The sequence below is a fragment of the Dendropsophus ebraccatus genome, chromosome 1 (genome assembly GCF_027789765.1).
Source record: "Dendropsophus ebraccatus isolate aDenEbr1 chromosome 1, aDenEbr1.pat, whole genome shotgun sequence".
In the NCBI taxonomy this organism is placed as follows: Eukaryota; Metazoa; Chordata; class Amphibia; order Anura; family Hylidae; genus Dendropsophus; species Dendropsophus ebraccatus.
The window spans coordinates 141,412,757-141,434,150 of record NC_091454.1 but is presented as its reverse complement, the minus strand read 5'-3'; the positions used below and the strand labels follow the sequence as shown (position 1 = coordinate 141,434,150).

Genomic DNA, 21,394 nt, shown 5'->3' with positions numbered 1-21,394 from the left:
CTGAGAAGGATACAACCAGGGTCTCCAACACTACCAGGGTCCCCGATAAGAGTGAGTTGTGTTTGGGAGAGACAGGGTTACACATTAAGAGTAATTTTACTCCCCCTGTACAGAACCCCGTTATTGACACATTTGCCCTGAATGTGGGGAAACAGGTGGAGGTGTTGAAAAGATCTCACAGTAGGGATAAATTCAACAACCTCTCTAATAGTGAAAGGATGGCCCTCAGGGGATTACGCAACAACAAGTCCATCACCATCAAGCCAGCTGATAAAGGCGGAGCCTTGGTGGTGATGGACACAAAGGATTATCTTGATGAGATCTTTGGTCAATTGGCTGATGAGGAGGTGTATGTCCCATTAAGTGGAGATCCAAAATTCAAAATCAAGAAGCTACTGGATGATGTAGTTGAGGAAGCATACACACTCAATGTCATAGATGAGAAACTTAGGGATTATTTAAGGGTTGAACATCCGATTACCCCGATCCTCTATTGCTTACCTAAGATTCATAAGCGCCTGGCAAAGCCTCCGGGGCGCCCAATTGTATCGGGGAGGGGGTCTATCTTTGGTCCGGCCGCCATATATCTGGATAAGCTATTGAGGGGTTTTGCCACCTGTACCCGATCATATGTTAGAGATACACAGGACTTCATTGATAAACTTAAAGACATCGAGGTCAGGGATACGGACATTTTGGTCTCCTTTGATGTATCTTCCCTATATACGTCAATCGACCATGATAAAGGGATGACGGTTGTTAGGGAGGCCCTTGAATACTCTGATATCTCTCCACATGCTGTGACTTTTCTCATGGATCTCCTTAGGATCATACTCACGGAGAACTATTTCCTCTTTCAGGATAAGTTCTATGCCCAGCGGCGTGGGACCGCAATGGGCAGTAATGTCGCTCCGACATATGCCAACATGTATATGGCGGACTTTGAGAGTAAGCACGTCTATGTGTCCCACCACTTCGGGTCGGTCCTGAGGTGGTGGAGATACATAGACGATGTTTTTCTGATCTGGCGTGACTCTGAGACGGCCCTGGATGACTTCCACACGTACCTGAACACGGTAGACACCAACATTAAGTTCACTGTGGTCAAGTCTAGGGAGGGTATCCAATTTCTAGACACATGGGTATACAAAGAACAACACAGATTACGAACTGATCTATATGTAAAACCCACAGATAGGAACAACCTTCTGTTATACACCAGTCACCATCCAAAACCCATGATACGCTCATTGCCCCACAGTCAGTTGTTGAGGGTGGCGCGGATAGTGCAAGATCAGGGACGATTGCCTGATAGACTGGATGAGATGTGTAGGAAGTTTTCAGCTAGAAAGTACCCACAGACACTCATTACCCAACAGAGACAAAAAGCATTGACCCCACAAAATAACAGACATACCAACAGTGACCCTCGAGTAACCATGGTAACCACCTATTCAGACACAAGCAATAAGCTAGCTAAAATTGTGAGAAAAGAATGGCAGATTTTAGGTAGGGCTTTCCCACATATCCCCGAATTTGTTAACAACCCCAGGATTGCATATAGACGTCCGTCAAATTTGAAGGACAGACTGGTGAAAACCGATGTTGGTCCTAGTCATGAACATATACAGACACATATTGGGAAACCTAGAGGTGGATGTTTTCCATGTCTGGGTTGTACCAATTGCCCATACATGTTGAAGGGTTCTACTTTTAAACATCCATTAACACACAAAGAGTATAAGATACATGAACATCTTACTTGCTTGACTGATTACGTAATATACGTGTTGACATGTCCGTGTGGGATGTTATATGTAGGGGAGACGACCATGCAGTGTAAAGCTAGAATTAACAAGCATCGGTCGACTATCCGCACGGGACGTATGGATCTACCGGTCTCCAGACATTTTATGGAAGCCCAACACCATCTTAGTGAACTAAAATTTGCCATCATAGACAGAATTTCACGGAGCAGACGAGGTGGTGACAGGGAAGCTATTCTCAAAAAAAGAGAATTAAAATGGATATATACATTGGGGAGTCTGGCACCTGCTGGACTGAATCTGGATTATAGATTATAAGACATTCCTTCCCCCGTCCTTGGCCCACTTGTGTAGGCAGGCCCAGTGATGACATGTATCACCACAGATCTTTTTCTCCATATAGTACTAGAATGGGGAATCTACACAGTGTCATTATATGACTTGTATATATGTATATGTTTGTAAATACTCACCTTTCTTTTTTCTGTTCTACTTTGTAGAAACTGTATGAATATGACCGTCATGCATCGACGAGTATCAGCCACATGATCCTGGATTTGACATGTCTGCATGTTTGGATTTCTGAGTTATTTTTTAATTTTTCTGTATATCTATCCTGGGTACCGTGATTTATACTTATATTTTTTGAGCCACCAATAAAATTGTTGGATGGAGTATTACTTTGCTTTGATTATTCACTGCAGGCTGAAAATATGTGATAAAGTTGATATATTTTATTTATGGGGAGAGTAACTCATCACATAGCACCAGACTGGCAGATGCTACAATTTTGCTACTGTGTCTACACAGCATATTCTGTTGGAGATGGCCCTGTCGCGTCATCAGGCGAGGGAGAGCTCAGCCGTGTGTAGAGTTTCCCTTTATTGATGCTGCGACCTAAGGTGGTTAACTCGCACGTTGGTGTGAGGACCTCCGGGGACGTGAGGATGACAGGTGCCATCTCTTAGCTTGTGTGGTCACTTTCACTACTAGGGACGCAGTTCCCAACTTTTGCCACTAAGGGACGCAGTTCCCAAATCTCGCCACTAGGGGTGCTATTTTCTTTGGTTTAGTATGGGGATGCCACCCCCCCCCCCCTCCCGTTTTTTCACATTGTCGGGCTATACAGCCAGTGAAATGCCACTCATATTGAAGACAACTCATCTATCTGTATATAGATCCTTAATTATGGATCTAACATTTATTGCCACAATTACGCCCATACACATAGATTCAGCCTGCCAGGAATGTTCACAGCTTTGACCCTTTTCCAAAATGGCGCCCAGGATGTTTGAACGTCACTGCGCATGCGCCGGTCTCACGCGGCACAGCGTGATGACGCAGTAGTATGACGCGGACGCAGTGACGTTCGCAGTACAGCGTTTGCTGCACACGGACACGCCATGTTTACAGGAGCATGTGGGTAAGATTGTTTATATGTTTGTATGTACACTATGATATTTACACTTAAGGGTGTTATGACTTTGAATTAGAATACCAGAGGTTGGATACGCACATAAACTTTTTGAATAGTGAGAGACACACTTTATTATGATGTGGCACACACTGCATTATGATGTGATGTACACTATGATGGTCACAATATCATGATATATTGTTCTATAAATTGATGCACTGTATAAAATTAATTAATTTGTAATTGCTGTGTAATTGATATGTAACACATTTAAGAGTGGTTTGGACACTGTGTTAGTCACGCTTGAGAAAGGCTGAGAACCAGCCGAAACGTCGCGCAAGTAAGATGTGAATAAAGACATCACATTTTTTCACTGAGAGGTGCTGTCTTCAGTTGCTTTTTTTTGGTTTTGCTGCGGCAGGCGACCCCCAGGTCGCTACCCCTGGCTTGGTTGCTGGTGTCGGCAGGCGAGGCGTGGCAGGAGATGGCACAGGCAATAGTCTGCAGATGAGAGAGCACGTGACAGGCTGGACACGGGAACAGGTGGAGTGACAGGGGAACAGGAACCAGGAACAGGGACTAGGGACCAGGTAACGGACAGGACTCAGGAACAGGGACTTGGGACCAGGTAACGGACAGGACACAGGAACAACAGGGAGCTGGGCCAAACGCTATGGGAAGCATGTAGAGGCTCCAACACAGGGGACAGGGCATGCTGGGATTTATAGGGGAGTGATTAGGTGCAACTACCAATTAAGAGCGCACTGCCCCTTTAAATCTGAGACAGCCGGCGCGCGCGCGCCCTAGGAGGCGGGGACGCGCGCGCCGGCCGGCCCAGCGGGAGACAGGAGCGTGGAGAGGTGAGGCGCCCCCCCGGGGCCGAGGTGATAGCAGCGCCGGGTCCCCGACTATGGACACCGGCTGCTGCATGGGGCAGGAAGCGGTCGCGGCGGCGGCCCGGAACGCGGGACGCCGCCGCGGCTGTGACAATCTAGTGGTATATCTAAGCCCGAGATTTCCTTAAGCAGATCTTTAACTACTAGCCAATATGGGGTGATAAGCGAGCAAGTCCAGTAAATATGTGGGAGGGAGCCTGGGGTCCGTTGGCATCTCCAGCATAGATTTGGAATCGCTGGATTCATGGCGTGCAAAGTCTCTGGGGTATAGTACCAGAATAGCATAATTTTATATTGGTTCTCCTTGTACACCTATTGAACGCTTAGCAGCCCTATCCCAGATAATCTTCCACGCACTCTGGAGTAGTCGTCTCCCAAAGAGACTTTCCCATTTATCCATATAGGGGTAAACTTCAGAGTCCGGCAAGGGCTGTTTAAGAAGTCTATATATGTCCGAAATAAGACCTTTAGTGGAGACGCCCGCCTTACAAAGGCGCTCAAACTCTGTTGGCAGCGATACAGTGATAGAGGAGAATAGTGAGATCATAAAGTGCTTAATCTGAAGATGTTGATATTGTGTCACTAAAGGGAGACTAAAATCTGAGGCTAGACTCGAGAATGATCGCAGGCTTCGATTTGAGGGATTCACGATATCCGCAAAGCAGAACAGTTCATTAGCATACCAATGTTTCGTCATTCCACTAGTGAGACTATCAGGAAATTTAGGATGAAATAAAAATGACGTCATTGGGGAGCACTCTGAGGTGAGAGGGAATTTACGCTTACAAGTATTCCAAATCCGTCTAGTGTGTGCAATAGGGCCTAGGGTAAGGCCATGAAGGTTAGTGTCAGAGGTAGACCACAGCAAAGAATTCGGATGCGCGGCGCAATCCAGAGTTTTTCAATAATCATCCATTTTGAATAGGCTCGCAGTGCCGACCAAGCTGGGATATGCCGTAAATGTGCAGCCCAATAGTAACATTATGTCAGGAAGAGCAAGACCTCCCCAATGTTTGGAAGCCTGTAGGATATTTTTTGCCACTCTGTGGCGCCTGCGAGCCCAGACAAAACGGAGGATAGCTGCTTGTATTGATTTGAGCGCACTGAGTGGGACTTGAATCGGTAAGGTCTCAAAATAGAGTAATTTAGGTAGCATTGTCATCTTTACCGCTGCTATCCTCCCTAAAAGTGATAAAGGCAGTGTGTGCCATTTGTCCAGTAGAGTCCGTATGTCAGAGAACAGTTTAGGGAAATTATGAGTATATAAAGATGCATAAGAATTGGAGATCTGTATCCCTAAGTATTTAAGGGAGTGTTCCTTCCAGTTATATTTATAATTGGATTTCAGATTGGTTAACAAAGAGTCCGGTAGGTTAATAGCAAGGGCTTCCGTTTAAAGGGTCTTAATTTTGTATCCCGAGAGATGTCCAAAGTGAGACAGGAGTTTATGTAGGTTGGGTAAGGAGATATGTGGTTGCGTTAGTGACAATAAAACATCGTCTGTGAATAAGGAGATTTTAAAGTCAACCCCTCTAATTTGGACGCCGTGGATATCTGGATGGTGTTGTATTGCTGCCGCCAGAGGTTCGATGCATAATAAAAATATGAGGGGAGAGAGCGGGCAACCTTGTTTCGTGCCATTGTGAATTTGGATGGGATTAGAAACGATATGGGGGGACTTAATAGTTGCTGACGGGGAAGTATATAGGCCCTTGATCGCTGTGAGGAAAGCCCCTCCTATGCCAAATGTTTCCAAGACGTACCATGCGGAGCGGAGTAGAAAGAATAGGATCTATCAGAGGGATGGTTGATCCTCCATAGATCATATAAGGAATATTTACGAATTACCTTGCGAAATTCCCTGGCTAAAGCAATCAGTGAGGTAGGGGGTTGCACAATGTTTGGAGAAAAGCGGTCAATGCGCTCAGACATGACAGCATTGAAGTCACCGCCCAAAATCAGAGTGGAAGGGGGTAAATGGGAGAGTTTAAGTAGAAGTCTGTTCAAGAATCGGATCTGGTGGGTGTTAGGGACGTAGGCATTACACAATGTGATGGGGAGGCTCCTATAAGTGCCTTGGAGTATTATATACCTGCCTCCGACATCGAGTGTCGATAAGTGGACCAGGAGGGGGCATGTTCGGGATATGAGGATAGCCACACCTGCCCGTTTACGGTCACATGGGGCTGAGTATGCAATGGGGAATTTATGTTTGGCGAAGGTAAAATTGCCCGAAGCGTCGAAGTGGGTTTCTTGGAGAAATACTATTTCTGCTCCCGCTTTAGTGAACTCCGTCAGAGCAAGTCTACGCTTGGTGTTAGTATGAAGGCCATGAACATTCAATGATAGTAGTCTCACCATTGTAAAGCGACACAATAAGCAACACTCCTTGTTTAGAAAGCACCAATCTACTCACCAGTCCCAGGAAGAACGGAGAATCAACTGGGGAGAGGGTCACACACAGGGGGAGGGGTCACGAGGAAAAGACACAGACAAAAGACACTATAAGAAAATAAAACAGATTAATAAAACACTTGAAACCGTATTCAAATAGGCAATACCAAGAGACTCCTAGTGCGCTGAAAAAACGCCCTAGGAAGCCTTGGGGTGGGGTATTATGACAGTGTTAAGTATTTAAACTGGTATCTAAACGGAGCCCTAAGTCTCTAACCACCCAAAAAACATGAGGGAGGAAAGACCCAGGGAGTCCAGTATAAACCCCACAAGATGAGGGTGCGAACCAGCCTACCGAAGAATAGGCTAACCAAGTATAACAGTGAACATTCAAGCTCGATGTGCTCAATCGCCAACATGCACACATCACATATCATGACATGATAATCATGCCAGGTGTAAACATTAAACTATTTCCACTCAATGCAACGCAGTATATTATTCAGAGCTGGTGCGGGACCCCAACCTTGTCCATATATCAACAAGGTAGCAAGCCGGTCACCTGCTCGGGGGGGGGGGAGGGAGGGGGAGGTTAAGGGGCGAAGAGGTGAGGGTGGTGGAAAGGAGGGGAAGTAGGGGAGAGAAAGAAGGGGATTTCCAAGGTAGGAGCTCAAACAGCTATGTGGGCCAACTAACAGTCCAGTCCATCCAACACTCAGGAACTGGGGAGACTAGTTGAATTCAAAAGTCAAGCATTGCAACTACTCAGCTTCAGGTCGGCGAGACCCTGGGGGAACCTCTGGGAGGGGTGTGTTTCCTTTTTTGGGACTCCACACGAAGCCATTCAGGAGGGGGGATCCGCGGAGGGAGAGGCAGTTCCCAATCGGTGAGGTCCGGGCGTGGGATATCCAGAGCTGTGCAGAAGTCATCCATGTCAGCGTATGTGGACAGTGCAATCGATTGGCCATCTTTCCGAACCAAAAGGGCAAAAGGGAAACCCCATCTGTAGGGGATATTATGGTCCCGCAGTATAGTCAACAGAGGCTTCAAATGGCGCCGTTTTTGCAAAGTCAGCCAGGAAAGATCCGCAAAAAGCTGAACCGGGGTGCCATTGTAAGCTACAGCATTTGATTGCCTAGCTTTGGCCATAATAAGCTCTTTAGTAGTGTAATCGGTCACACAACAAATGACATCTCGGGGTTGTGTAGTTGTGCCTCTAGGTCGCAGAGCTCAATGCGCTCTGCCCAACTGAAGGGGGGTGTCTGTTGAGCGCTCCAGAACGGAGTTAAACAGCGATTGGAGGACCAGCTTAAGATCTTCTGATGGGTCCTCAGGTAGGCCCCGCACCCTGATGTTATGCCTTCGTCCTCTATTGTCCAAGTCTTCTAAGTGTCTGGTAGTCTCTTGGAGAGGTTTAGTAGTCAAAACCGTATGTTTTTGGAGAGTGGAGAGACTTTTTCTGGTATCAACTTGGGCACACTCCAGAGAGTCAACTCTGTCTGCTACTTGTTTAAGATCCTTGCGCAGATGTGCAATTTCTGCTCGGCAGGTTTCCTTCATCTCAGATACTAGCGTTTGAAAGTCCGCTTTAGTAGGCAGCGCCTGAAGAAGCTTTTGCCAATCCGACTGGTCAGGAGCCATAAGTGTCCGGTCAGCAGTATCATCCACTATGGACTCCGAAGAGGAGCGCCAGTCCTTGCTCTGAGCCAATTTAGTCGGGGTAGCACCAAAGTCCTCTTCGCGGGAGGAATGCCATTCAGCCAGTCTTTGGGATGATCCAGATTGGCTTTTTTTAGTATTAGAGGCTGAGCATGTACTCTTAAAAGGCATGGTGGTATACTGTTTATCAGGGTCGGTGGCAGAGAGAAGTGGTTGTGGTACAATGCAACAGCACAGAGCTATCTCCCTGGGGAAGGGGTGGAATAGAATCCAATCGCTGTGAGGACTGAGGGGTTTGCAGAGTAGTAAAAAATTGATGCAGAGTGTTCTGTATTCGCTGTTGTGGAGGAGCAGTGGTAGGTGCAATAGGATCCCCGACCCTGAGGGCTCCAGCCCTCTATGTATGTCTACCTATTCAGTTAATGTCTGTGGTAGTACACTGCAGTGCTGTAATATGATGGGTATTGAGAGGAGTTAGCTGCAGTACAGAGGGTCCAGCTCAGTGAGGTATTTTATATTATCTGAAGGTGCACTGTCCAGTTAATGTAGGGCCAGGGTGCAGGTGGGAAAGGCAGGATACCAGTAGTGGTGAAGCGAGGAGGAGAGGATCTGACTCTCAGGGAGCACAGGGATTGCTGTTACCAGGTGCTGACCGAGGGATCACTTGTCCTGCAAGCCGGGGATTCACAGGGGTTGTGCAGGGCTGAGGAGGTCTGCTGAGCGCACTGCAGTTTGTGCCAGGCAGTATGGGCAAGATGGCGGCGGTCACGTGGGGTGCCGACTTCCCGGTGTCCGGCTCCCGGGCTTATCCGCGGGTGCGGCCGGCAGGCGCTTACCCCTCCGGATGGTGTCTGGAGCTTAGAAGTCCCGGTATTGCGGAGGGCCGTGGGGGTCCGCGCGGCCTAACATGGCGTCGGGCGCGCCACGGACGGAAGCTGTTCCTCCCCTCCTGGTCTCCTGTGCACTCAGGGACGGCTGGCACCTCGCTGCTGCGCCTTCGGGTGGTCTCCGGTGTCTGAGGAGAGGGTCTGCAAGTGAGGGAAATAGCTGTGGGCTGGATAAGCTGGTGTAGCAGGCGGTGGATGAGCGGAGCTCTCAGACTAAGCGGTCATCTTCCTCAGCGGCTGGACACGCCCCCAGATGGGACTTTTTAATAATAGGGAAGCGGGATTTCAATTTTTATAATGGAGTGGTTTATATATTTTTAAAAACATTTTCCTTCTATCGGGCTATTACAAGCAATCATCAGATTGCTTATACTGTTCAACGCTACACAATTTCATAGTACTGATTAGTTATTTTATGGGCATCGCTACTAGAGTCTGCCGAAGGCAGACAAATATTAAAGATAAATATTAGGCCTCTGGTTTTCAGGGAAACTGTTTGGGACCCCTGCAGTCTAACTGTAGGGGGTTCTGAAGGTCAGCGACCAGCACCGCATTTGCTATATGGTTAAAGGAGAGGTCCCGTGAAAGTGAAAACGGGAGGAAGGCAGGAGGGTTGCAGGAAAATAACAAAGTAAACAAACCTATCCCTGTGCCCCATAGTGCTGCTCCCGGGTCCCATTGACACCTGCTGGCTATCTGCAGCTTTTCCAGTGGCAACGCTGACTGGGGCGGGACACTGCTTCAGTTACTGACTGGCTGAGCGGGCAATCGCTCAGTCAGGCCATGACGTTGTAGCTGGAAGAGCCAGGTACATGGTGTACTCAGATTTCAACAGAATATGACCCGGGAAGCACGGTAGCGGCGCAACAGAGGCACAGGGACAGGTAAGTTTACTTCGTTTATTATTTTCCCGCACCCCCTGCCTGCCCTGTTTTTAAATTTCATGGGACTTCTACTTTAGGTCCCAGGCTGTCATGACATACTAGTAAGTAAATTTCATGGGACTTCTACTTTAGGTCCCAGGCTGTCATGACATACTAGTAAGTCATATGTAGGGAAGGGGTTAACTACAGGCTAGGTTCACACTACGTATATTTCAGTCAGTATTGTGGTCCTCATATTGCAACCAAAGCCAGGAGTGGATTAAAAACACAGAAAGGCTCTGTCCACACAATGGTGAAACTGAGTGGATGGCCGCCATATAACAGTAAATAACTGCCATTATTTCAATATAACAGCCGTTGTTTTAAGATAACAGCAAATATTTGCCATTAAATGACAGCCATCCACTCAATTTCAACATTGTGTGAACAGAGCCTTTCTGTGTTTTTAATCCACTCCTGGTTTTGGTTCCAATATGAGGACCACAATACTGACTGAAATATACGTAGTGTGAACCCAGCCACAGTATGTAAGTTGAGATGGGAATACCCCTTTAACTAGTGTTACAGTACAGTATTTGCAATGTAGCACTGTGCTGCACAGCAGTAGGAAGATATCAGCAGGATGAGGAGTTTATCTAGGTTGGGAGAAGGTGGGCAGTTTGCTGGAAAAATAGGAGCCAAAGCTATCACAACAACAATCAAAAGTCTACGTTGCAAAGAAATCTTCATGGCAATATGGGCTAGATGGAAAAGAAGAGGACATTGAATAACTCCAATTAGAGAAGACTTCAACTCTACTGTGCTTGGGGAGGGAAGTAAAAAAAAATAATGTAATTTAATGTAATATTTGTGTATAATTAATTATTGTATATAATAAAGATGAAAACAAATCAATACACTGTGTTAATGGATTGATGTAAAGTATATACATTAATAAACAAGCTTTATCGCAGATTTTATGGTAAATAATTTTGAAAATAGGGTCAAGGATCAGATGGGTGTGTTTTTACAATAGTCAGGAAAGGGCTAAGGAAGGATAACATGGAAAAGGAGCTGTTATCTCAGAGGTGGCCGCAAAGGACAGTCAGATACTTACCTCTGTGGAAGGTGTTGATAAACCCTTTTAATCATTAGAATATATAGATATTGAAATAAATGATTACAAATATTTTTAGATAGTGTATGAGCTGTGGGGTTGGAATGATAGCTTGTGGTAATGTGTTTGTTAAATATAGTGAACAATTACAAGGATGTGGGAATCACACAGGGTTCTTCCCGGTCGCTGACACAGCTTTGGACTTTGCTGCCATTTGATAATGTGTTCCACTTACTTTACCACGGTGTAGAGGAAATAAGTGACTGAGACGTCCTATCAGCCCAGAGCTCCATAAGAACAAAAAGGTAAGTAAATATTTTCACTAACTTTAGTCATTCACTAGTTTTGCAAATCTATCACTGTACTTTAAAAGAATACATCTGTGTGTGCACAACATAAATACCTACAATTACAATGGTATTCTATTTGCACCTAAGTTCTGTTTATATGCTTTTTCGATTGTTTTTAAAGTTAGTATAAACCAATAAAAAATACAATTAAGTAAAAAAAGACAACCTTCATTGGGTACATAGCCTTACACTGTGACATTAGTTAAGAAAACTTTACACAATGCATAATGGTTTCCTTTGATGTTTGAGGATATGACTATGAGACTAGTCCACAGAGTTTCTTTTGTATTTCCTGTAATATGCACAAAAAAGGTTTTTATAGTGATTTGTAAAGTAAAAACATACATATATAGGCAGGGTTCTGGCTTTAATGACAGTTTTCTGGTGTAAAAAAGTTTGCACAAGCCTCATTTTGATTAAGGCTGATGACTTTTCTGTGTTTTAGTTGCACCCCTTTCCAACAGAGGGGCTTGACTTTGGTAAAAAAAAAAAAAAAGAGTGTAGTTCATCTGTGGTGACTTCTTAGCCATGTTTATTATGTGAAGCTTCTTAAGCATTTTTTTTGTGCAGCTCCACTCAATAGGTGGCCTACAAATCAAAAAAGTGCATTAAAAGAACTGCACAAATTCATCATACATTAAAGCGACTCTGTACCCACAATCTGTCCCCCCCAAACCACTTGTACCTTTGGATAGCTGCTTTTAATCCAAAATCTGTCCTGGGGTCCGTTCGGAAGGGGATGCAGTTATTGTCATAAAAACAACTTTTAATCTTCCAGCACTGTGTCTAACGGCCGGGGTTTACATTTGTATATGCATTAGGCTGGCACCACCTCTCCGTCCTTCCTCCCCACCCTCCTCATCATTAGGAATGATCCAGGAATATTTACTGCTGTTTGAGCTTTGCACAGGTGTATTAACGATCCAGCCCATGTTCATTATACACACAGGTGAGGAATAGAAAGCAATCTGCCTGGAGCATTCCTAATGATGAGGAGGGTGGGGAGGAAGGACAGAGAGGTTGTGCCAGCCTAATGCATATACAAATGTAAGCCCCGGCCGTTAGACACAGCGCTGCCAGATTAAAAGTTGTGGGTATAGAGTCACTTTAAGAGACACTATGATAAAGTTTGTGCACCTCTTTCTGTGTTATGGACCATTCCTGGTGTTAGTTGAAAATACTGACCAAATACTACGTGTGAAGCCAGCTTTAGAAGGCATTCACATGTTCTGTCATTACGGTCCGTGCACGGAAGATATGCTACGAAACGGGATGCGGAACTCCAAGCATCATGATTCATTACAATGTCAGGAGTAGAGATGAGCGAACCTGCCGAGGCTTGGGTTTGTTTGAACCTGAACTGCAGCCTTCGTGAACAGGGTGGATACAACCTTAAGGACCACCTGGAAAACTGGGATACAGCCATAGCCATAGGCTGTATCCCAGTTTTCCAGGCGGTCCTCAGGCTGTATCCACCCTCTTCACAGAGCCTGCAGACAGCGGGAATCAGAAGCTGAGAGTTCAGGTTCATACGAACCCAAACCTCGGCAGGTTCGCTCATTTCTAGTCAGGAGCCCCGAAGTTTACAGTGTAAGCTACAGGTCTTTGCACATGCAGAATGTGCCTAGATGAATGGTGATTGATGCAATGTGAAATAAAAAACGAAAAACCTAGCAAATATATAGGTAAAGCTTGCCTTATATATGCAGTCAGTTTTAATTTTAATGTTGTCACTTCAGCAGCCCATTCAATGCTCCATAGCACTGCTCATGCTTCTGCATTTCATTCTAAGATAGTGGGTGAGCATTTTTTTTAGGGATGCCATTTACCTTAGGCCGGAAGATCAATTTACTTAGCTGCAGCAGTGCACAGGGGTGTGTACAGGGGCGTAAATAGCTGCTGGCCAATCAGCATTCATCTTCACTGGGCAAAGCTGTGCAGAGCAGAGGGACAACTGACATCCCTTCCTGCATTTGGTCTCCTTTCTGCTGTTACTAAAGAACATATGGCATTAGTAATGGAGTCTTGACTGCCTCTTTGATAACTTACTTGAAAATTTGTGTTTTGTGTATGCTTTTTACTTGATACATGCTTTATTAGAATGTGTTGTATATACTTTGACCATGGAAGTTAATCTGGCTTCAGTCTTAATAAAGGAATGTAATGGTCACATGCTCCTCCGTGTTGGCCATCTTATAGACAGACTTATCACAGAGCAGGACAGCTCAGCCTGGAGGAGGGGAGTCTGATTTTAGCTCTTTGAGGTATACAGGGAGCTTCTATCCATATATACAGTGAGTACACTTACCTATACTGTACACTGAACAATTTTACTATAAATTTGCTATTTAACTAAGAAGTGCCACCGGTATAACTTAAGGACTGTGCTGTAGTTCCTACTGCAAGCCAACCCACTGATGGCCATCATAAGTAAGTTTTCAGCTTCTATGTGGAAACCATTATGCATGTGTGCCAGTCTAATATTGAAAGTACAAGTGTGGTGTTCTACCACGGGTGTTACTGTTATATACACGCTTCGTAAAAGTCTGTACTTATTGTACTTAAGTCGTGATGAAGGTAGCACTAAAGTTTCGCCACTAGATGCCACTGTATTAGATATGTGTATTTGGAAGCTGCACAGCTGAAGTGTATAAAGGGTTATTGTTTCTTTATGTGTCACATGAACCTGCAGACCAATGGGAATCTGTTCTTTTTCTTTTCAGATCTCTCCAGATCTCTCTTCTCAGCTATCTCTTCTATTCTTCTATTGCACTCTTCTCTACTTCTTCTATTGCACTCTTCACCCACTCATAGCGCACGTTAGTTACGCTGAGGAAGGAAGTCACGTGGGAGACAGGAAGAGTAGGTCAGCCTTAGATAGAACCCTGTATGGGTAGGAAGCAAGACAGTTCACAGCTAACAACTTTTTGCTCAGATAGGACAAGTCAGAGACAAACTCAACCCACGCTGTGGACTAGGAGAGTCACAGAGCAGGACAGTATCCACAGACAGCAGTAAGCTAGGAACTAATCCGGATAGAGCAAAGTTGCGATAAGCCTAGGAGCTCTATCTTGCAGTGCGGTTGTCAGCAGGAAATCCTCAGCTTTCCGCTCATCCCAGGTAACAAGGTCTGGGGCCTTGTGTCATCCTCTAGGACGGTTCAGCCAAATCTAGTGGGTGGTGTGAAGACTAACAAAAGGTCAATAAACAGGCACAAGTATTCTTCTTCTACTAAGTATTCTTCTACCTCATCCTCCAACATTCTGGCAGAGCACAGTACTGCTTGGGTTGAGACTCTCACGACATCCTCCTCTCTGCTTCGTACTCTGTCTTACTCAGTACACTACTCGACACGACTGTATCCTACACTACATCCCTACTGCAGATTCAGTTGCTGTATTGCCAAGTATTTACAATCCTATATAAGGCTCAAATAGTGCGGTCTATGCGCACCCAAACTGTCAAACATAAAAACCAATAAAGAATACGAATGCAAGACCAATGTATATACAAATATTTGTCTTTTATTAGAATATCTAAAAGATTAATTCAATTAAAAATAAATAACAGGGGGGCTGGAGCTAATACAAATCCCCATTTAAACGGTGGATTGACTAGGTTCCTGTACATAAAATGCTATATCACAAAATAAATAACAGTTAATGGAGAGCCTATATATACATATATACTGGGCACTGGGTTGGTATTACATACAATAAATAAACCTCACAGTGAGTACAAAGAAAAAAACACCATCCAAAGATAATAAATGTTACCCATACATGTCCTTAGTATACGAGTCCACCTCACCATTCACCCGACGCGCGTTTTGTGTGTTGCTTTATCGAGGGTGATGATAAAGCAACTCGATAAAGCAACACGCGAAACGCGCGTCGGGTGAATGGTGAGGTGGACTTGTATACTAAGGACATGTATGGGTAACATTTATTATCTTTGGATGGTGTTTTTTTTTTTCTTTGTACTCACTGTGAGGTTTATTTATTGTATGTAATACCAACCCAGTGCCCAGTATATATGTGTATATATAGGCTCTCCATTAACTGTTATTTATTTTGTGATATAGCATTTTATGTACAGGAACCTAGTCAATCCACCATTTTAATGTGGATTTGTATTAGCTCCAGACCCCCTGTTATGTATTTTTAATTGAATTAATCTTTTTGATATTCTAATAAAAGACAAATATTTGTATACACATTGGTCTTGCATTCGTATTCTTTATTGGTTTTTATGATTGCCAAGTATTTGTCTGGAACTATTGTCAAGTGTATTATCAAGTGCTTTATCAAGAGAAACATAATCATGTAACCTTGCCTCAAGCACGTATTTTCTTGGTAAAACAAGCTTATTTAAGTTAAAGAGACTGTGTGATCTTTCGATTTCACACTGACACAGTATACCACACAACCTTGGTACACTTCCCCTTTCTGTGGATAGTGGTTTCGACAGTCCGAGAGGGTCACTACACCACTCTGGCTATCAGTAATTACACTAACCCAAGGGACCCGCAACAGCCTGGCAGGACACTGACCACTGGGGAAAAAGGTACAGGCATGCCATCACACCTGTGTTCCTACCCGTCACTGGCATTACAAAGTAACACCCCAAGATCTGGCTTTATCTCGGCCAACCACCACCGGAGTGGAGTCACACCTCACCACCCAGCAAGTGACCGGCCAATCCTCCGACATAACATCATCGTGGGCTCACACCACACAAAGAGTAAACAAAATCTTAAGCTAGCATCATACTTGAAGAAGTGGTGTCAGGAAGAAAACTATAGCATTGAATTATGTTAAATGAAACATATTCCAAATTTACAAGCATTTCTTAGGCTATGTTTACACTGCGTATGAATCCGTCCGTAGTGCGAACCGCGAATATACGCACGTAGTTTTGAGGTTGATGCGTTCGCTTGAAAGTATACGATATACGCCCGCACAGTGCACACTACGTATGAGCTTACGGCCGGATCGTATACAGTGCCGTGAAAAATGAACAAGGCCATTGTTTGAGGACGGAAATGTTGAAACTCATGGCTGTGGGTTTCAGTGCGGTCCCGTACGAAGTACTTATTTCAGCCAAATTGAACTTGATTTTTTGATCCAAAAGGTTCTGTGTGGTTTACGGGGCTGGGCGAAGATTTCCAAGTAAATGACCTGCCTCAGATCGCTTCGAAACAAGCTAGGGAAGCATAACTGTACTACGGGCGTATGTTCGCGGTGCGTACGCATCCGGCGCCATGTCGATTTTTCACACGCCCGTAGTTTCAGCCGCACATGTACGGCCGCGTAAGAACTGCGGATGGAATCGTACGCAGTGTGAACATAGCCCCCAAATGTATAGTTTGAGAGATATAGACTCACTAATCCCCACATGTGCTCAGGGCCCTATTTACCACTAGGCACCGGTGGTCCACTGCCTGGGGCAGCACCAAGGATCAGAGGGAAGGAAACAACTTTTTTTTTTGTAGTCTCCCACCTCCTGTTCAGACTTGTCAGTAAATCTGGTGTCTTTTTTTTGGGGGGTGGGGGGGTGTTGCATGGTGGTATTGGTCAGATCCGTTGTGGCGGTGTTAAATGTGATGCCTGAAGCTATTATCTACCAATACTATGGTGATAATTCTGTCAGACAATATGTAGACAGCTCTAATCATTGATTCAATGTGGAAATGTGTTTATGTTTTAAGCATAAAAAATGTGATTCAGACAATGTTTCTAAATGTACAGAAATGCATGTGGCCGAAACCACCCTCCCATTTCTTCCCCAGTAGTCACATGCTGTTACCACGATTATTGGCCATACTCCTATTGGTTACCGCTTGAGGGTCTGGTTTCGGCTGTATGTGGTTACGTGCAGTAAATGTGGGAACCGATATTGGCCGATACGGACGATAATCGTCCCGTGGAATAGAGTGCAACGATCAGCTGACATCGTTCATGTCGGCTGATCGTTGCAGTCGCTTGTTTTTCAACTGATACAGCAACGATCTGCTGCCGTCGCTCTGTTGAATAGGAGCATCGGCAGCAGATGCTGCTGTATCCTATGGGCTGCCCGGACCATCAGCGATCCCCCGGGCAGCGAGCGGGGAACGAGGAGCAAACAAGCGCTGAGAGCGCTCGTTTGCTCCTCTAAACGACCCCTGAAATAGGGCCATTAGTTTCATAACTTGTAGCCCTGAGTAGTGGCCTGCCAGGCATCCACTTTCTTGGGACACTCACGCTATGTTCAATCACAGTCGCATAATCAAGTCTGATCAAGGCACACTAGTAAACTAGGCTCTATCGCAGGCAAGGAACAGGGGGAAGAGGAGGATACTTATGGGGCCTGAAGTCCCAGCCCCAGGCCAAATACAGACTCCTGATTGGCGGTGCCTGCCTCCAGTCAATGCATAAACCTAACACACCTGAGGCCAATTGGCCAGGGGCGATGAAGCCCTGGCCATGGCCACATCAAAGGAGGCGTCACCGCGCCTCCAGCAACCAGGCCGGCTGCTAGGGACGCCATCCGCGTGCCCCTAGCAACCGGCTGAGCTGACCACTAAGCTCCTTGGCTCCTCTGCCAGGTCAACCACGTGCTTGGCTCCCGGCACTGCCGGAACGTGCGGCCGGGCTGGCAGAGGAGCTGACTCATGACAGGTAATTTGGAGTGATGAGATTGCAAAGGCCTATGTTAAAGGAACACCATTCCTGCTGTAAAGCACAGAGAGGGATCGCTGATGCTTTGGGAATGTGTGAGCTACGAAAGCACAGGAAACTTGGTCAAAGTTGAAGGAAAGATGAATGCAGCACTTCATCAGCCAATCCTGGAGCCTCACACACAGCTGCGGTCGGCGGGATGCGGAGGGTTAAAGGAGCTGGGTCACATACTGGCAGCGACATGAAATTCCGCTGTGGGTATGTGACCCATTCACTTCACACTACCAGGATCCACAGCGGATTTAGCTGCAAACTCGCAGCGTGAAATCCGCTGCGGATCCGTTACGTGTGAAGCTACCCTAAATGAAAATAGTGTTTTAATTGCAGCATTTTTTTCTTGTGTTGTAGTCACTGCTGGAACCCTTCTCCTATCAGGGGTTCACACTCCCTGTAAATGTTTTGGTTGCTTTGCATACAGTCCTTATACTGTTAGCTAATATGATTGTTTAATGTGGACTTTACTTAAGAGGGTTGTCTGGACAACATGAAAGTATGCTGACAGCAGGAGGGTAGTGCAAACATAAGGAATAAGTAACACTTATTTCCACTTACCCATCCCAGTATAGCATTGCTGCCCTAGTTAATAATAATGGTAATATTTATTTGTAAAGCGCCAAACAATTCTGCAGCGGGTCACCTGTATCTCTTGGTGTCTATGACGTCACAATACCACAGGAAGTGCCTCTCAACCTGTGGCTGCTGAGATGTCCGGCCTCCGGACATTTCAGCAGTGACTGCCGCTCAGCACAGGACTAGCGGGAGACAGGGCATGGCGGCTGCGCTGGGCCAGGATGAATGAGTTGCACATGTTTGTTGTGTTCGTGCAACCCACTGTTGCCCAGCATTTTTTTATTTTTTCTAGAGAACCTGTCTAATGTATAAGGCTATGTTCATAAACTAAAAGACTACACTACATTGCTATTATACATCAGGATACTGGCAAAAACATAATAAGACATATATTGCGGCATAACTTTGGCAGGTTCATCAACTTTAATGGACTAGTTTTGCTTTTTCTTACAGAAATGAAAAGCTCAGTTTATTATGCTTTTGAGCATTCCAAAAAAAGGATAAAAAAGTTTGAACCTAATTGCGAATATACTGTGTTTGGTCCAATAAAGGTCAAAAAGCCCACCATGGTGTACTTTGTCATACCATTTTGCCAGTAAACACGTACCATTGATAGTGACAGTGCAGTTTATAGATGTAACAATAGCTTTATCGCGTACCTTAAAACAAACTTCTGACATAACACAAATCTCTGACATGTTGCTATGACAATAGGGTCCGGGTGCTGAGACCCCTGCTGGAGCTATAATTGGTGGCAGCTCAGGTTTGCCTCAGGCGCCAGAAAGCCTGGAGACGGCCCTGGATGTAGTGGTTGATCGGGATTTAGATCAGCCAGATGGAAGATTGTTGTAACGCCAAAGGGGCACACAGGTATGGAGGCACACCTGCTTTTAGTTTTTTTCAGAAATAGTTGTATTTTGTAATGGCATCTTTCATTCTACCATAACATGTATGATGGAACCCCAAAATATTATTTATGAAGATATAAACTGGTGAAATTGGAAAAAAGAATGCAATATGGTAACTTTTGGGGGTTTCCTGTGTCTATGTAATACACTATATTGTAAAAGGGACATGATGCCGTTATTCTATAGGTCAGTCTGAACACAACCATATGGTTTACCGGTTTTCATTTTTCACCTATGGGGCTGTATGGGGTGTAAATTTTTGCGCCATAATCTCTAGTTTTTATTAATACCATATTTGTGTAGATCGGATGTTTTGATAACTTTTTATTATTTTTTTAATATATGTATAATGTAACAAAAATCGGTAATCCTGAATTTTCCCCCTCTTTTCGTTTACACCGTTCAACGTACGGGATGACGATTGTTATATTTTAATAGATCGGACAATTACGCACGCTATGGTATATATTATGTTTGTTTTATTTATATAATGGGATGGGGGGGTGAATTTAATCTTTATTATGGGAGGGGCTTTGGGATATTGTAAAAAGCATTTTTAATTCAGTAAGTGACAGGGGCGGCCCCTGTCACTTACACCTAAACGCTGCGATCACACTGCGGCATTTAAGGGTTTAATGACAGGCTGTCAATCGCTGCAGCCTGCCATTAATGGTGAGGGCCCAGCTACTGATTGCAGCCGGCCCCCACCTCCTATGAAGCACGCTCCACTCCGGAGCACGCTTCATAACACAGGACATACCTGTTCGCCCAGGGTCGTCTGGGGACAGGCATCCAAGGCGTACAGGTACGCCCTTGGTCGTCTAAGGTTTAAGGAAGCTGGCTATATCCTTTCCCCTGTGGTCGGTAACCTACCTCCCTTGAGTACTTATCATGGTGGTCCGAAGTGGAGCTGTGACCCACCCGGACTATCAGTACCGCCACCCACAGAAAGGGGAGATGACCCAAGGATGGAGTAGTGACTGTGTAGGTGCCGGAGCAATAATGAGTCCTGTTATCAGAAATAAAATCTTCTTTACTGTTACAGTAGAATAGCTGAGCTGTCTTGGTTGTGTGCTGAGAAGTAGAGTGAGCTGAGAACAGTAGAGAGGGGTTCATGCTGCAAGTTCAGAGTAGGGGAGAGGAGTTTGTGCCGAGAGTCCCAAACCAGGGTAGAAATGTGCTCTTCCGGAACTTTAGAAGAAGTAGAGTACTGAAGAATACTTGAAAGTAGAAGTATACTTGTGCCCGTGTTTCGACCTTTGCTGTCGTGATTGCCTGTTGCCCCACAGTGTTGGGTGACCCGTCCTATTTGGGTGACACAAGCCCCAGACCTTGTTACCTGAGTTGAGCAAGGTGGTCAAGTTTACCTGGTTACACCTGCGCTGTGAGGGGTTATCAGTGCACAAGCAGTAAAGCATATATATATATATATATATATATATATATATAGTGCTTGTTGCTGTGCGTAGGGGAGGGGGCCCCTTAAAAATTTTTGCTATGGGGCCCTGTGAATCCTAGCTACGCCCAGGGCCCAACTGGACTACTCCTCTCTCCACAAAGACTTTGGTAAGACTCGCCAAGTTTGGGCGTTCACTTCCTCTCCCCATGTGACAACTTCCTCAGGAGGTGTAATGTTTCCTGTGAGTGGTGGAGAAAACAATGTAAAGAGAAAAGGAGAATAGAGATAGGTGAAGAAGAGAAGAGGGTCTCATTGGTGAGCAGATTATAACAAACAATAACCCCTTGTTCACCACAGCTGTGCAATATACAAGTGCATATACAGAAAAAAGGGACATCTTGTGGTAAAACTTAGGTACTACTTCATTACCATGTTTACTTGAAGTACAG

At 45.1% G+C, this 21,394-nt stretch overlaps 1 protein-coding gene across 2 annotated transcripts in view; it reads left to right on the top strand.

The window, feature by feature from the left end:
- Window positions 1–10,973: 10,973 nt before the first annotated feature.
- The window catches only part of SLC28A1 (solute carrier family 28 member 1), a 68,949-nt gene continuing 58,528 nt past the window's right edge, over window positions 10,974–21,394 (top strand). The window contains exon 1 of one of the 2 annotated variants that reach the window (XM_069980417.1): window positions 10,974–11,304. The gene's annotated coding sequence lies outside the window, so the exon portion shown is untranslated. The remainder of the gene's footprint in view (window positions 11,305–21,394) is intronic. The other variant, XM_069980427.1, reaches the window with a different exon arrangement.